The sequence below is a fragment of the Rousettus aegyptiacus genome, unplaced genomic scaffold (genome assembly GCF_014176215.1).
Source record: "Rousettus aegyptiacus isolate mRouAeg1 unplaced genomic scaffold, mRouAeg1.p scaffold_m13_p_1, whole genome shotgun sequence".
Lineage (NCBI taxonomy): Eukaryota > Metazoa > Chordata > Mammalia > Chiroptera > Pteropodidae > Rousettus > Rousettus aegyptiacus.
This window is the reverse complement of record NW_023416284.1, coordinates 14,039,559-14,057,978: the sequence shown is the minus strand read 5'-3', so window position 1 is coordinate 14,057,978 and position 18,420 is coordinate 14,039,559. Positions and strand designations below refer to the sequence as shown.

The 18,420-nt window shown below is 37.4% G+C and overlaps 1 protein-coding gene across 2 annotated transcripts in view; it reads left to right on the top strand.

Moving 5' to 3' along the window:
* Window positions 1–18,420, top strand: part of LUZP1 (leucine zipper protein 1) — a 68,501-nt gene that overhangs the window by 227 nt on the left and 49,854 nt on the right. The gene's annotated exons all lie outside the window — the stretch shown is intronic.

Here is an 18,420-nt window from a genome sequence, read left to right as displayed (position 1 = left end):
CGGGGCACCCGCGGGCGACCCGGCAGAACCGGCGGGCGCACCCCAGGGAGGGCTGGAGACAGTGTGGAGTTGAGGTGAGGGGAGTTTGAGGGGGATTTTGGAGGAAGAGCTCGGAAGGGGAGATCTTTTGGGGCGAGACCTTGGGAATGTTTGTGGAGTTTTTGGAGGGGGAGGGAAGGTTCTGAGAGACTTCTCGGTGGGAGCGAGAATCTGAGAAATGTTTGGGGAAGGGAGCTGAGGGGACGTTTTGGGGGGGCGGAGGAGAGTTTCAGGGTCGAGTTTGGGATTCGGGGGGAGGGCGCGCGGGGCCCGGTGGGGGCGGGGCGCGGCGCAGCCGGGCTGGGGGCCGGGGCCGCCGGGGAGGGGGCTGCGCGGGGCCCGCGGGCACCGGGGGAGGAAGGAAGTGATCTTACAGGAAGAGCCCGGGAGCTCCCAAGGAGGAGGAGGAGGGAGGTTAGGGAGCGCACCGGCCGGCGTGCGGGGCCGGCTGCGGGACCGGGCTGCGGGGGCGCGGGCCGCGTGGGGAGGGGTCCCGCCGCCGCCGCCGCCGCAGCTGTTGGCCCGCCTTGCCCGCCCGCGTCCCGGCGGATGCTGGTCTCGCAGCCAGACCGCCGGGCCGGGAAGGAATTCGAGGCATTCGCTTTGTTTAAGTTGCCAGTAGACAGTCCTTAGGACTAATTAATGGTGGAATCTGCAGGGGGACGCGGGCGAGCCGGGCCGGGGCCGCCCCCAGCCCGCCTGCCGCCGCCGCGGTGAACTTTCCGCAGCGCGCGCGGCCCGCCTCCCTGCGCACCCCCACCCCTGCCCGGGCGGGGAAGGAGCCATGGCTTCCCGAAAACGCAGGAATGAAGTGCGGTTTCTGGGGCCGGTGGCCTGGGGCTGCGGAGCTGCCAGCAGGGAACCCAGCGTCCCAGAGCGGCCGGCCTGGGGGTTCCGAGCCCGGTTTAGCGCTCTCTGAGGTGCCTGCGGTTTCTGTTAATAACCTTGGAGGAGGCTCTGCGAGCCGAGAAAGACCATCTTGCTTTGGAGCATCTGTTTCTTCAACGCGTCAGCCCCTTTCCTAACACTGCAGAGCTTGTTGTGGCTTGTTTCGGAAATGCCGAGACCAGTGCTCACACTTGAGGGTGGGAGAGGGCAAGAGTCTAGGCAACCCCCCAAAACGCTGCAGTGAGATCTCCACAAAGACAGACTGCTTGCAGATTCTCCGTCGCACCTTCACTGACTTGAATGACCTTGGGAAAAGAATTGTGCTTCTAAACTCCTGGTACCTTATTTGGTGGTTGAAGAGAAAATACTCTCTGGACTTCCCTGCCTTTTGGGGATATTTTGAGAGGTGGGGTTTGTTCAGGGTTTTTTTTACAAACTGCTGCAGTGCAGGCCTAAGGATCTGGTTTAGCGGAAGAACCCAGGGTAATCCAGATCACCTAATAAGATTTTACTACCTCATATTAGGGAGGGAGGGGTTTAGATTTTAGTGGGAATATTTCCGATCTGAGAATCTGTCCAGTATGTTCCAGATTGCTTTCTGTCACTCGGTATGAGTGTTTGGTGTGGTTAAACGGAATAACCTCCGCAGAAAATTCTTCTTTTTTTAGAAGTAATTATTTTGCTCAGAATTCCCCTTGGGGCAGATTAAGGTTTTGCTCAATTTACTCAGAAGAATTTTCCAGGTTTCTAAAATTAAATCACTTTTCTAAACATAGTAACTCAAGTTTGAAAAACTGGAAATCATAGGATGGGGAGTTGATTAGAGAATGAACTAGGAAGCAGATACAGGTTCATTGTCCTGTGATTGCTAATAGGGATTGTGAATTAGCCTTGATTAATAGGTATTTTTCTTACTCTTAAATAATTTAAGACCAAGAAAGGAAACTAATATTGTTGAGTTGCTGACTCTGCCCAGTAATCGTGCTAGGTGGAGTGCCTCTCACATAGTCTTCGCAACAGTGCAGTGAAGTGGTTGGTAGTTGGCATCTCAGTTTCTTGGATGAGCAAACTGAGGGTCAGAAGGTAAAGAAAGTGACTTTACTATTTATAAGTACAACTAGTAAGCGGAGCTGAAATTCAAACGCAAGTCTTTTTCTGAGGTCCATGGTTATCTCTACAAGGCCCTCTGCGTATGCTCTACTAGGCATTCTACGCCATTGACTCAGCCCTCTAAGTCACTGTGGACCCTAGACTAAGTCAGTTAAGTCTAGTCCCCAATAATAATGTTTTCTTTTCTTCCAGCAGTGTTAGTATGTTTTTGAGATGTCCTAGTTTTTTTGGTAGAAAGACAGACATACAAGGCTGTGGTAGTATGTCCTATATGCAATAGGTACTTAATTTTTTTCTTGTGGAGTACCTACCTAGGTGATCATAGATTGCATTTATGAAATGGAAGATGTTGGATAGCTAATGGTCCTTTCACTGTAGAGGCCATCATTGAGGTGACATTCATGATCAGAAACTGCACATTATATACATGTAGGACCCAGATAGTCAAGCCGAAATGTTATATAAACTTTCAAGCACATAATAGATGCTCAGTAAATGTTTGCCGAATGAATGAATGTATACATTCTTTTAAGGCATAGTTTGAGATGTATACATGACAGATGTATATAGCTGTGTGATCACCACTACTGCCTTTTGTTTAAACTGTTATCTTTTAGGTATTGGTTAGCAGAGTGATCCCTGGGAATGTTGGGAAGTTTCTAGGTTCAGATTCAACACTGGTGCAGTCAGAGTGAATACCAGAGAGTCAGTGTGCTAATAACTTCATAACAAATAGGGAAACCCTAGGTATTTAATGGTGAGGTGCATGAATAGATTAAGAGAAGTAGAGATGGGGACACTTGTCAAATCATGGGAAATATAAATTTGTGGGGAACCAGGTTTTTATTATTTTTAGGACAGAGGATAGGTTGTGAGGGAAAAACACCTAAAGATTTATTAAGAACTTGAACTTTTATTTTTGTTTCCTTTTCAAAATTGTAGCTTCTGAAATCTAAAACTTAACATCTTTGGCTGTATTTAAGAAGTGCTTACATATTATGGTTGTTCAAATAATTCTTAAGGGTGGGGATGCTATAAAATGATTGAAGGCCTTGCCCTTCCACCTATGACAGAGTATCCTTAGTGTTTATCTCTAACTTGTTTAGCTAATATTCCACAAAGGGAATACCTTAGGTAGAAATTGTGTCTTGCTGGGAAGACATAAGACTAAATTTTTCTTCTCATAATTGCTCAAGTCACTGAACCTGCCCCAGTTTGCTTTCATTTAAGTCTCTGTCTTAGGAAATGCTTGAAATCTGTTACTGAGCTTCTAGAAGAAGCCCCATTTTTACCTCTTTCTCCTTCTTGTTTCTCTTTATTCTCTTTCTGTATGTTGACAGTTTTATAATCATCCTCTCCTACCCCTGAATCCTGAGAATGGAAACTTCTCAACTATCAGCCCTCCATATACCATTAGGAAATAATAATTAAATTAAAATACCAGTCTACTAACTCAACATTTTGGCTTATGACAGGGAGAAAATAATAACTCTATGAAGTAGTCATTATCTTCATTTTATACATGAGGGAGCTGAGCTCGGAGCAGTTACTGCCAGAGCCAGTGAGGGGCAGACCATCGATTTGAAGTCAGACATATGATTGATGCTCAGGTTTGGGATCCTTCTGTTTCATTGCACTCTCTGGTGTACTGGGGTTGGGGGCAACAAGAGGGTGACAAGGGAAGTGCTTGAAAATACCCTATTAAGTCCAAACGTAGCAAGCTTTGCTAACCTTTTTAGACATTACTGTTTTCACCTATTCCTTTCTTAATTTCTGGAGATCCTGTCTTACACACCTCCTTATAAATTCTAAAGAATGTATAGCTCATCCTTTATTGCAAAACTCCCTTCCCAGACCCAGCATTTGTTCTTGATAAACATGGTAATTTGTATTTACTGGCTGTTTGATTTACCACTCCCCCTATTTTGTGTGTATCTGAAAGCATCAGGTTAGTCAGTCAGTCAAGACCCTACATATTTGCCTATGTTCCTCTATTTCTGTTTTATCTGGACAGAGTAATGTTTTAAAAATGTGTATTATGTTATTAAAAACTTCTTACAGCTTTTATTGAGGTATGTGATGCGCACGTGCCCGCGCACACACTCACACACATGCACAGAAACATACACATATCAAAAAAGTACAGTTTGATGACTTTTTTTTTTACAAACTGAATGTACCCATGTAACCAGCACCCAGATTAAGAAACAGCATTACCAATAAATACCTAGAAGACTCAAGCAAGTTCTCTTTCAGTTTCTGATGCCCTTCCACCCTCTCCCCCGCAGGGTGACTTCTAACGATATAGATTAGTTTTGTCTATTTTAATGCTTTTGTAAAAAATGGAATCATACAGCATATATTCCTTTTGGTCTGGCTACTTTTATTTAACACTGTGTCTATGAATGTGAAAAAACTTAATGATTTTCTTTTTCGCTTGGAATAAAATCCAAATTTAAAGTCTTTGTCTTGGCTTATAATGCCTTATATGAAACCTGGCCCATGCCTACTTCTGCAGCTAAATCTTAAGCCAATATCATTGTCCGTTATGCTCCAGTCACACTAGCTTCTTATTTATTTTTAAACTCAGGATATTCTTTCCTGCCTCAGGGCCTTTGTGTGGCTCTTCTTTGAATGCTTTCCCCTGCTTTTTTTTGCCTGGCTGCCTCCTCCAAGCCTCAGCTTATGTATCAGAGATGCTTTTTTTCATCATCCTATTTTGCTAGTCCTTTCCCGTTATTCCCTATTACTGGCATCTGTTGTTTCCCTTCACAGCATCTATTACAATTTATAATGATATATCTGCTTGCATGATTATTATCTGTCTTCCATACTGGACTTAACAGGAGCAGGGAACTCATCTGTTTTGTTCATCAGTGTATACCTAGTACCTAACACAGTGACTGACATGTAGTTATTTAATAAATATTTAATGACCACATGCCCAATTCAGCACCTTTGTTCCCATTATCTTTTGTCCTTTTCTTATGCTGTTTAACCATTTAATCGTTTCCATCCTTCAAGGCTCAGCTCAACTACCCCTCTTTGAAGTCTGTCCTGACTGTGCAATAGTAAATCTCTCTGCTCCAGAATTTTGTGACATTTATTGATACTCCTCATGTTCTTCGTAAGTCTCATTAGCATATATCTTACCTACCTATAGTTGGATCAAAAGCAGTTTACATTCTCAAAAATCTTGCAGCTTATAATGCTTGTAGCCTTGATATTTTTGGTTAGCTTGACTCGCTTGTAGATACCAAACTTGATCAGAAGCTTCTTGGTTAGAAGAAGCCAAGTTCGTTTTAGCCAGTACTCCCCCCAGTTCCTTTCACTGAGCTTTGCACATGATAGATAGACTCAGAGTTTTTGATGATTGATCATAATGATGCTTAGGTATAGGTAGCAATTTTAATCGTTCAGGCTTATTAACATGGGTGCTTTTTACTAGAATTGTGCTTAGTGTTTTTTCTAATCCAAAGGTTGGGAGTGCCCCAGCTGCTTCAGGCGATACAGCAACTATTAGGGTGTGAAAGTACAGGACGCAGGTCCTGGTGCCACAAAGCAGATACTCCTTTGGAATCTGTCTTTGATGAAGAACTGAGCATGCACAGTTCCTTAGAAAGACGCTTAGTGCTTCTCTGATGCTCTCAGATTGGAGTTATTAACTAAAATGAGATACTAGGTAGTCAGTCCCTCATTTAAGTTATTTAAATAAATGTTGAATAACATTGTATTTGATGTCAACAGTGAACAACTTAAGGCAGTTAAATCTCTTGAAAGTCTGATTTGCCAGTAAGCTCTCAGTAGTCTCTTATATCAAAAGCATAAGAATGTATGTACTAATTTTGTATGTACTTTAAGCCATTTTAAATGCAAATTTAAATTAGTAGTAACTGGGATGGTTTAATTTAACGTAACACACAATCGAGTGATAAATGTTAAGTCTGTTTTTTTAAGAGGTGCCTTTATGTATTTTTAAGCAGTGGTTGTTTTGACTTCTGTGATGGTACTATGTCAGAAGATTAGGGGATAATTTAGTAATTTTTAAAATAAAAACATTGGAGCAGAGGTACTTAGGAAGTTTCTGAGGGATGTTGGAGTAATTTTGGTAACTTTCTTAATCTTCTCATTGTTATCTTTTTAACAACCTAGAAATATTACATGAAATCAGCCTATTTTCTTTTTAACTTTTTTTACTCCAACTAGGTCAAAATAAAAAGTATAGGTGAGATCACACATTTTCTTTTGAAATGTGAGGAGACAAATGATAAACTATGGGGAATTTATTACAAAATAATTTTTCAGGATGGATTATAAAGTTAGTACATATTTAACCCAGTCTCCTACACTTTATGTATTCACAGTAGAATTGTTCATAGCATTGGCTTCTAGGCATCATGAGATCTTGGAGTACATTTCTGAATCATAAATTTTATTCAAGTAAAGCTTCATTAAAAGTGGTTTATTGTATTCTGATTCTTTAACACTTGGTTACTCATTTGTGTCTTATTCTTTGACTATTTTGGTTAAATAGCACTTTACCATATAAAGTTATTTAAAATTCTACGGTTCCAGTTCCATAGCCTCAGATAGCCACAATTTTTCCATCTTTAAGCTGATGGTAGTGGTTGTAAGGATTAAATAGTTTAATGTGCAAAAGCACTTAGATCATAATGTTGGGACATAGTAAATTAGTCATTATTTCAGTTTTAATGTTGCATTTTTGTTTGCTCAAAGAACCAAGGAAAAATTTCCTTTTATTATTTTAAAAATTACTATGACTTAGTCTAAAGTCAGGTCACATTTTTTTATATCCTGGCAAACTAGTAGGAAACTCAAGAATTTTTAAAAGATGAATTTTAACTTTACTAATTTTTGATGAAGCTAAGCAAAATGTTTTTTCCCTCCGAGTGACCAGTTTGATTTCCTTTATAATTATAGCAAATCCGTTTTTCTGGAATGGCTCATCCTTAACCCAAACACTGGTTATATGGTTATGTTTGGTACCAGGGAAAGATAATTTCTGCTTGTTCTAACTAGCCCTTGAGTTAAAGAGAGACCCTGCAACTGGAAATTGAGACTGTTGATAAGATAGCATATGAGAATATTCTAAACAATTACAGTCTTTGAAAATTACTTAAAGGTATTGTCTGGCTATAGAGTTTTGGGATAGTGATATTAATATTGTTAGTCATTTATTTTTGCTTATTCCGGGTACACATTTCTAGTGGTTCTTATAACACTGGTTATAATAGTTATTTGTTAGGCATTATCCTAAGCATTTTACATGCATTAATTCATTTACTCATTTGTTCAATAAATATTTATTGAATGCCTGCCAGGTGTCAGGCACATAATCTTATTTAATCCTCACCACACCCATGAAATAGGTATATTGTTTATTATTTTAGTCCATTTCACAGATAAGGAACTGGGGCACAGAGAGGCTGTGTATCTTGTCCAGTGTCTCAAAGCAATCCAGAGTCGGATTTGGGAGTTCTTTTTAGAATGCCAGTCATGAAGTCTTGCCATGAATTACTTCTATGCCAGCTTTTTATCTTTTAGGAAGGGGGGATTTATCAAATGTTGAAATCTCTGGTACATAGGTTAAAGTCAAGATGATTAGAGCAGGATGTGTTAGGCTAGATAAATAAGCTCGGGTGGTTTCCTCTCTTACCCCAAATCCATCTCTTAAACAGCAACAACAAAAGAACAAAAAAAATTTTGACATTCCTTCTTTTTTGGGGGAATTCCAGTTTACCTAAACTAGTGTGAACCAATTGTAAATTTTCAAGAGGAATGAATATAAATAACCGTATGAAGTACTGGTTCTTCAGAGGCATTCAAGGAGCAAATATTATAGACACATGATGGTTTAATTTTTAAAGTGAAACAATTTCAGTTATTATCCACAGTATCATTTTGCTGTTTTTGTGTTGAACTGGTTGCTATTTCAGAAGTTTTGTTATTGGATAGTTTTATGGTCATCTCTGAGGGATATCTGTAAGGTCTTTTTAAAAATAAGAAAAATAGTTATATATTAATTTTAAGAGATTTCCAAACTGTGAAATATTTGTATTTGTCTTTAGAGCACATTGCACATTCTTAGTCTTCATAAGTATTCATTTTGGAAAGTTATATTAACTTTTGGAAATAAGCAAGTCTGGTGAATGAAGCAAGTATCAGCATTGTTTTTGGTCATAAATGAGATGTAATTCTAAAGGTGGACGGGACTAGGATTTTTGTGTGTGTGAGGCTTGTCTTTGAGAACCCTACACGTGGAGTTTCAGAAAGGTTTAGTGCCTTAGCTCTGTTGTTGGAAGAGAGTCTTGCTTCCCAAAATGACTTGAATAACAGCACTTGTTTTGAATTTCTATAAATCAAGGTTATTACTTGAAAATAACTTGTTTAACTTGTATTGTGATTGAGTTAAACTTCTCTCTAGTGAAAGCTTTATCTTGTATTAATATCAATATGATTTTATTTATATCCTTTTAAAAATTAGCCTTTTTTGTCTCAAAAGGAAAGTTGTTTTTTTTTTTTTTTTACAGGAAAAAAACATTTTTTAGTCTGCCGAGAAGCAAATCTGTATAGGGAACAGGTTTGAAATTAATTATTAAAAGGTGAAATGTATTTTTCTGACCCACTTACCAGGGCATTATTTGTATAGGTTTTCTGCAGAGGCTGAAGAGTTCAGATTGAAAAATGGTATTACCCACCTTGGTCTGACAGCATTTTCATGTTACGAAACATAAATAAATCTCTAGTTTCAAGTTAACTGGAAAAGTTAAATTCAGAGCAAGATAAATGATGTTAATTGTTGGCTCTTTAAAAGTCCTGAAACAGCTTTATCACAAATGTGCTGTCTTCCTAATTACCTGGGGGTATTTATCTGATTTAGGTCATCTAAATTATTTGTATCCAATATCAAAAAAGCAGCTCATGTAAGTCTCATAATTGAACATTTTCTAAGAATTCTTAGTCATTGAGGACTGATAATGAAACCTAACATTTATTGACTAAATGCCAGTTACTGTACTTAAGTGCTTTTTGTCTTTTTCTCCCTCAAAATAACCCTTTGGGATAGATATTATTATTATCCTCATTTAATAGATAAAAAGTCCGTAAGATATGAGATGAGGATACTCAAAGTCAACACAACTGGTTAACGCCAAGCTAGGATTTGACTCCTGAGCTTGCTTTGGAAAGTTACGTTGTTCAAACCAGAACACATGATGATTTTATGAACTGTGTGCCTTTAAGATCATTATTCTGTAAGTAAATGGGGTCAACATTGGCTTATTTTCTTAGGAGAATACCATTTTTCCATCTTGATAAACTTAAAAATGTATTAAATGTCTTTAAAATGGAAGACTTACAGAGTAAACAGAAGCTGATTGAACACAGAAGATAGTTCAAATATCGCTAGGCTGTTTGTGTAACAAAGTACTGTTCCTGGTAGCTCTATATTAGGAGTATCAGTTTTTATGCTTTCTACCACAGCTGTACTGTAGTACAATATGGGATATTCTTAATATAATTTGATAAAATTATATACTTTCAAACATAATGCTAAAATATTTTTTTGTAGGAGCTTGACTGGCGATTGCGTTAGACTTCTGTTTTAAGAAAAGGTCACAGTGATTTGAAAGAGATTATCAGCATCTTAAAGAACTATGATGGAAAAATAAATGGGTGGATAGTGAGGCAGTTAATGGAGCATGGAGAAATAATAAGATAACTGAGGGATAAAATTTCAGATCATAGAGTGGCAAGAGGAGTGGGATTCTAGCAAAAGTATTGGGAGATTGGTGGCTCTTGATTAAGTGGTCAAATTCAGACATGTGCAAAGAGTCTTTAGGGAAGGGAACTTGGGAGGAGACAAGGAACACCGGCTTCAGTTACATTTTTGGTCAGTTTTACAACAAATTTAAAAGCCAAAAATTTTGTTAATCCTGCTCAGTTTATAGTACTTGTTTTATATTTAACCCAGATCTAATTTGGAGGAAAAAAGCTGAAAGAAGTACAATATATAGCCCTTATTCTTCAGGAATTTAAAATTCTAATTGGAGAGATACCTTGTTTTTGAAACAGTTTCATAACAATATTGGACCATATGTAAGTGCCAAAATGGGGGATGTGGACTAGTGGTTTCAGAGCTTGGGTTTCACAAACTAGTCATGTTTCAAAAGAGCTGTTTTCTAAGTAAAGAAATGAAAATGAAACACAATCTTCTCATCTAATAACACCTACCATTTTATAAAATATGAAACATTTTAAAACATAAGCAAAGGGCATCATCTCAGATGAAAGGAGCTTTTTATGTTGAATAATTCAGCCTTATGAAAAATTTACTTTGGTATTCATTGGTGAATCTATGGTACAGTGGTGACTGCTCTAGGAGGTCTGTTGTTATGCTACTAACATGTCAAAATGACAGGTTATAGTCTGGGAAATTAGTCTGGGCTGACGTAGTCTGTGAGGGTTTCATAAAGGCAGTTAGACTAGAGCTTTGCAGTAAGATGATGGATAGGATTTGAATAGGCAGAAAGGGAGAAGAGGATGGTTTTCCAGGCCAGGGCAAAGCAAAAGCAAAGATACTGAGATTGGAGTAAACTCGTGTTATTGATTGAACCGAGAATGCTGTGAGATCCAATAATAGAGTTTAGATTGTGGGCTGGGAGGAGATAAGATTAGTGAGGTAATGGTCAGTCAGGTTATGAACAGTCTTGGAAGTTATACTGAGGACTTTGGGCTTGATCTTGCCAACATTCAGGAACTATTGAAGGTTTATAAGTAGAGCAGTGACTTGATAACCTTGGAATTATCAACTGATTAATCAGAGGGTTTTATGTAGATTATTGGAAAGGAGTCCAGTTAAAGATTTTTGTGAACACTTTAGGGACCTGAATTAGAGAAGAGGGGGGTGGATATACACACATACACACACATGTATATATGTATATGAAGTTTTGAAGAAGGAAGAGATAGAACTTGATGATGTGGAGAAAGAAAGTAGAGATAACTCGAAGATGATAAGATTAGTAAAACTGAGGAACATTTGTGATATTAGTTAACTGAAGTTGAGAAAGAGGGCAAGATAGCCTTTTGCCTCAAATTCTCTGTTAAGCACTTTACTTTATATCCATGTGCTTTTACAACTCTTTATTTGAGATATGTTGAAAGTCTCTAAAATTGCCCTGGGATTGAATTGGAAGTTAAAATTTCTTTTATTTTGGAAGTACTCATTTTAGGGGGAAAAAAACCCCAGTGCATTCCAGACCACTAAACATTGTATAAATTCTTAATTATGGAAATTATAACCCTAGTAAATAGTATCATCATTAGGTGATATCTATCTAAATGGAGAGGCATTTTTGGAATGTATTTGTTACTTTAGGATTTTTTTTTTAATAGCATTTATGCTATGTATATTAATAGCAGTGTAGCAATAAACTGGTTCACCTTGAATGGTTTAATTCATAATGATTATTAATTTAAATAGTCTTCCAATTTCTGTCATTGTGGCATGTTACAGCTGAGTATATTATCTACCATTTCTCTAGCATCTGCTACCGTGTAGCAGGTACCTGCCTGTGTATTAACTCTTTAATCTTTACAACTACCTCATGAAATAGGTACTACTGTTCCTACTTTATGGATGAGGAAACTGAAGCTCAGAGGAGTTTAAGAAATGTCCCTGGGGAACCGGTAGAATGAGATTCTAGATCACTGACACAAAGCCTATGTTCTTAACTACTGCTGTCCATGGATTAGACATCACAGGAAGAAGAATAGAGTGAGTCAGTTGAGATAACTGATTAGACAATGATTAAAACCAGTAAAGTGCTACCCAAATGTTAATGGGTGTCATCTATCCTTTTCTATCCCATTTTCTTGTGGGTGGAGCTTAAAAGACCAAATATGATCTGTAGCCCTAATTCTAGTCAATGACATTCATTTATCTTTTGGATAATATCTCTCATATCCTTTTGTAAGGCTCTCTCAGCAAATCCTTTTTAAAAATAAAGGTCCAATTTAGAAAATAAACCGTTGACACAGTTCAACAGATTGCTCGTCTTGGCAAAGGAAATTAAAGGAAGTTTCAGGATCCAGCTCCTGAGATTTGAAGATGATTCCACTTGAAAATGTAGTTAAGAGCTATAGACTCAATTTCAAGTGATACCTAGCACTTTTTTGGTATGTGCCTCTCTTCATCCCCCCCATCATCTGCAGCCATTAAACTCTTTACTCTTCATGCTTGCCGTTGATGATTGCTTCGAAGTTCTATCTACTGCCATCGCCTCCATAATGTAAAGCTCAGCTCCATCTCTCTCCACCTCATTCCTGATGTTCCTTTGCCAACTGCTTCTACTGGGTCTGGTAGGACCTGTGCACAAATGTGAGCAAAGTCCTAGGTTCTTAATCTTTTCTCCCAACATTTCCTCCATTCCTTAACCCATAGCTGAAAACAAGACCTGTTTTCTAATGAATACTATTATTCCTGTCTTTACTGGTTGAATACTTTGACTTCTAGGAAAGCAGGGAACAATCTCCACAGCCGTCAGACCATTATTATGCCATTTTTGCATGGCTTCTGATTTTTCAGAATCTCTACCATCTGCTCTCTCCATTTTCATTTGTCTAGAGACTTTCAGGATCCACGTGGATCACTTTTCTTCTCCATCCCATCCTCTAGCGTCCACTTTGTCTAGTTCCTCACTCTTATTGATTATTGTTTGTCTGCCTTGCATTTTTACTGCACTCCTCGTTGTCTTTCAGATTATAAACACACTGCAGTCTTTTCTATCCTTTTTTCCAGCCTTTTTTTCCTTTCACTTTCATTTATTTTACCATCCGTTTTTCCCTTTTACTTTCATTTTTTTTAAAAGAGAGTGTTCTGTATGCAGTGTTTTCTTCTATACTCACTCTTTAACACCCTTTCCTGTCTTGTTTCTGTCTTCAATACTTTACTGTAAATCCCCTTTCTAAAGATACAGTGCCTGTGTATGTATGCAGGCGTTTTCATAGGCTTTTTCTTCCTTAATCTTTTTGCAATCAAACTGTTGATCATCTTCTTCACTGAGCCTCTGTTCTTTGGCTAGGAGTTAAAAATATGTTTTTGGCCTTATATAGCCTGCTAAGGCCATTTTGCCTGGGACTTGGCTGGTTGTTGGACTCTGGTGTTCATCTTGTGGCCTGTACTGACTAGTAGTGAAGAGGTGGAGCAGGTTGGCCCTGTGCATCTTATAGTGTGCTCTGTACCATGTGGACTTTTAAGTAAATAATTGATTTGACTTGTCAGTCTTCCTGTTCTCTCTCTTCCTCTCTCCTTGATCCTGCTGTGGCTTGTGTGTAAGATGGATTGCCCACTTCTGGTCTTGACTCAGGTTAAATACTGTAATATATAAAAACAGACAAGTCTGTATTAGAGCAGACTTTTGGAAAGAGTGATATGAATTGAGTTCTTTTGTAAATGCATGTGAGATTTGAAATGCTCCAAAAAACTTGGGAAAGTTTAATGAATATCAGTGGCCTTGATGAGAACATTTTTATGTCTTTTCTCTCATTTTAGTATGATTTTCATGGAAAACTATTTCTGGGGAAAAAAGTTCAAGTTCTAGCACAGCAAAATAAATACTCTGAAAATCTTAGTATAATAGAATTTCCAAGCCCTGCTTATTTATTTATTTATTTATTTTAGGAGTATTTGGTATAATAACACTGCACTGTGACAGTTCTCTGGAATTTGTTAGGAGTTTGACCTGAATTTTCTAAGACAGTTTCAGAAAGTTGCAGAGATAGTTGGGAAGGACTAGCATGAGCAAATATGGGTTAGGCTAATACAAATGTAGTAGAGTAGATTTTTGAGTCGATGTGATTTTTTTTCAGAAGGAAATAATACTGAGTAATGCCACTTTGTTTTGTTTTGTTTTGCTATGTTAAATGATCATTGAAGCCTTGCATCCTGAAATTTTTTTTATCCTTAGAGATTTGAGTCATTCTCTGTCCTTACATGTTTATCTCCTTCCTTAAGAGGAAATGGAATTTATTCAGCCCAGAGAGATGATAAAGAGCTTTGGACTGAGCCTGGAGGTTCTGGTTTGGTCTTTGTCCTTATCTAGCAGTATAAACTTGAACAAGTCAATTTACTCTTTGGGTTTCAGATTCGTCAAATGAGAAGGTGGAGTAAAGAATTTATAAGAAGATTCTACCATTTTAATTTGAGGTGTTTTGATAAAAAGCCACACACAGTGACTCCCAAAGTCAGTTTACCAATTAATCAGAAATGTGACAATTTAAGAGTTTGCAGTGTTATTTGGCATGTAAGAAATAATACAGTGTAGCTACAAATTAAAAATGGTAGAAGAGATGCTCATGTCAGCAGCAATGTTATGTGGATTATGAATTTACAAGAAAGTGTTATCAAGGTGTGGAGATGCTGAAATGTGAAATCCAGTATACATGCCCATGTCAAGATTCTGTGGCAGCTTTGAGGCAAAAATTCTTTAGGTGTTTGTTTACATGAAAAGTAGGTAAAATGGCTGAGTGAAATAATATTAACAATTACAGCTGATAATATTTGCTTAGCACTTGATTAGTTGATAATTCATTTAGTCCTTAAATAATTCTATATGGTAGGTATAAACGCTGTTTTACAAATGAGGACAGTGAGAAGCAACTAAGTAACTTGCCCTTACTGCTATTGACAGGCCTATATGATTTCAGAACCTCTGTTCCCCACATAAATTCATCTGTTACATGTTAATCTCAGAATACATATAAATGATGGTATATATGGTGGTGGGAACAAAGTAGAATTCAAATATTTTACTAGCTTATTGTGTTTGCTTCCTTAAGTCAGGTCCTGTAATATTCTTAACATAATTTTTCTTATACTTTGCAAGTATGTTAGTTTAGTAATTTATATTTATTGACTAGTATGGTCTGGATTTGAATTCCAGTTGTACTATATAATATTTATGTAAGCTTTGGAAAGGAACTCTACCTGTGTGCCTCAGTTTACTCATTTGAAAAATGAGGTTATTGGTATCTGCCTGATAGTATTGTGAGAAATAAATGAGTTCATGCAAAGGGCTTAGAATGACATGAAGTAAACGTACAATAAATGTTAGCTATTGTTATTATATTATGCTTTTTGACTTTTCCAAGAACTTCAACATTTTCTTTAAATAACATTCCTAAGAGGTGGAATCTAGAAAGAGTTCAACATATTTAGTCCCATTTTACAGATGAGAAATCCACAAATTAACTTGTCAAAGGACACTAGGACAAAATTTAATGGAATAAAATTTAATGGATTATTCAACCCTAGTCTGAAATTAAAAAAAAAAAATGGTTTGGGATGAATGTTGTAACAGTCACCTCTTTTGTATGAGTAGAACAAATTTGTGGTATTTGGAACGAGAAGGGAGATCTCTCCCAAATAGTCAGTTCTTCTGGTCCTTAATTTTCTTACTGCTGTTAGAGAGGAGGTGGGGAGGATGTTGCTGTGTCATTCCTGGGTCCTAGTCTAGTCATCTAGCAGGCTGAGAAACAGCATTTGAAGGGTATCAGATTCTCTGGGAACTGAGAAAACAGCTTACCTTTTCTATGTAGAAAAAAAGGTAAAATGAGTGTGAGCTACCAGCATGAGCTGTTGCTGTCATGTGAGTTTTCACGGATTTAACTCTTGAACTGCTTTAACTGAATTCCACTCTTTTGTCCCATGTCAGTTTTCTGAAGTTGTTTAGAGGCATTTTTAAGATTTAAGTACCTCTGACTTTTCGTTGTTGTTTTTTAATGGCCTTCATGGCTTGATATCTCTCAGCTGTCAGCATCTGATTTTGCTGCAGTATGTACTGCATGATTTCTGCATTGCTATAACCAGATATTGGTCAGATTTATCCTTTCCATCTCTTTGATGAAAAGATTTCTTCGTGTCTGTCTCTCAGGCTAGTCTGCTGTAGCATTGGAGGCTCTTCCCTCCCCCTTGGAAAAACCTGAAAAAGAGAAATCGCCTTTTGTTGGGGTTTCTCTTGGCTAGGATTTTTCTGGCTGTTAGCCTTCTCTTAGGTATAGTCTGTAGAGAATGTCTTAAGCAAATGTATACTGTGCCTAGCTATCCAAGAGACTACTACCACTAGTCACTGGAAATGCAGAGTATAAAAATGGACGCATATCGAATTAGACTGAATAATGATTAGGGATAGATGAAGCAATATATCTAGTGGAAGAGAGCTTTGGGATCAGGCAGACCTGGATTTAATTCCCAGTTCTGCCTTTTATCACCATTGTGACCCTGGGCAAATTGCTTAACCTCCTTGAATCTCAGTTTTCTCATCTACAAATAAAATAACTAATAATACCTAGTTCTTAGGGTTGTTTTAAGGATTAATTGAGTTTGAATTTCTGACACAGAACAGAATATATAGGTAGATATACAATTGTGAGCCGTATTTTTTTTGTAAACTTTTGAAGTTGAAGTCCTCATTAAAATTGGTACATTACTTAGCTCAGGTTTGTTGTGAAGCTTAAATGAGAATAGGTAGGTAGGTAGGTAGATGAATAGAAAGAAAGGTAGGTAGGTAGATAGATAGCCTGGAATGTAGATTTAGTATGTACAAAAATAAAAATTAAAAAAAACAAATGAAGCAACTAAAATACTATCGGCAGTATTTCTTTGGAAGAAACAAAATGCTACCCAAGTCATGACCAACACCAGTCATTGCTACTTAAAGTCTTTTTGGGCTACTCTTGCTGTGCTTAGCTAATTATGTGCGTTTCTAATTGTATTCTGCCCATGATGCATTGTTTCTGCAGTTTATCTCAAAGTCTAGTTCCTATTTATGTGTAAGCATATTCTACTCATTCTTAAAGATCAACTTAAACTTCACTGTGAAGCTCTTTTAGATCACTCCAGAGAAATCATTTTTTCCACTTTTAAATGCCATTGTGACACTTAGCATGTAGTTATGTGACATTTTTGCTTCCATTAGCTGTCTGGAGAGATCTTCTGTTAATTCTTTAAAGTCTAGTTTAGACATCTTCTCTTCTATGAAACTTTCCTGACTCTATAATAAATCACCTCCTTCTCTACTTTGTATATTTTTTGTGGTTGGCACTTATCACACTGTTATAATCATTTGCTTACCTTTGTCTGCTTATAATAGACTATGGATATCATAAGAACAGAGTATTTATCTCTGTATTCCCACTAAAAGCAAATGCTTTACTCAGTAAATATTGAATTGAGGCTTTAATGCATTAACCTTGTGTTGGTATTTTTCTAATGTGAAAGGGCATGAGTGGGAAGTTCACTTTTGTGTCTGTGTGTTTTAAAACAAAACAAAAATATATATTCATGTAATTCATATACCATAAAATTTATCATTTTAGGGTGTATAGTTCATTGTTTTTTTTTTTTTTTAAAGCATATTCACAGAGTCGTGCAACCATCATCACTAATTTCAGAACATTTTCATCACTCCAAAGAGAAACCTCATACCTATTAGCAGTCGCTTTCCATCCTCCCTGACCTCCAGCCCCTGGCAACCATAATCTGCTTTCTGTCTCTATGGATTTGCCTATTCTGGACATTTCACATAAATGGAATCATTCAATATGTAGACTTTCGTGTCTGGCTTCTTTCATTTACCACGATGTTTTCAAGGTTCATTCATTTTTAGGGTTGAATATTATCCCATTATATGAATATACCACCTTTTGTTTAATTTTTCATCAGTGGGTAGACATTTGGGTTGTTTCCACTTTTTTGGCTATTATGAGTAAAGATTGCTATACAGGTTTTTGTACGGACATTTTAATTTCTCTTGGGTATATATCTAGAATGGAACGGATGGGTCATATGTTAACTCTATTTAACTTTTTGAGGAACTGCTAAACTTTTTTCATAGCAACTGTACCATTTTGCGTTTCCATCAGCAATGTATGAAAGTTTCAGTTTCTCCTCGACCTCATTGTCCTTTCTGATTATAGTCATACTAGTGGATGTGAAGTGGTATCTCATTGTGGTTTTGATTTGCATTTCCTTAATGAGTAATGATGTTGGAACATCTTTTCAAACATGCTTATTTGCCATTTGCATACCTTGGGAGAAATGACTATGTGAATCTTTTGGCCATTTTTTAATTGGTAATTTGCCTTTTTATTGTTGAATTTATAAGAATTCTCTGTATATTTTGGATACTAATCTCTTGTCAGATATATGACTTGTAAATATTTTCTCTGTGACTTTTTGGATCTATTTGCCGGGAATTGATTGCCCACCTCATACATTATATGTATGATGTAGTAGAACTAGAGGTTCTGAAAGAGCATATGTTGATTAAAGTGATGATTACCATACTGTAGGAAACGCCG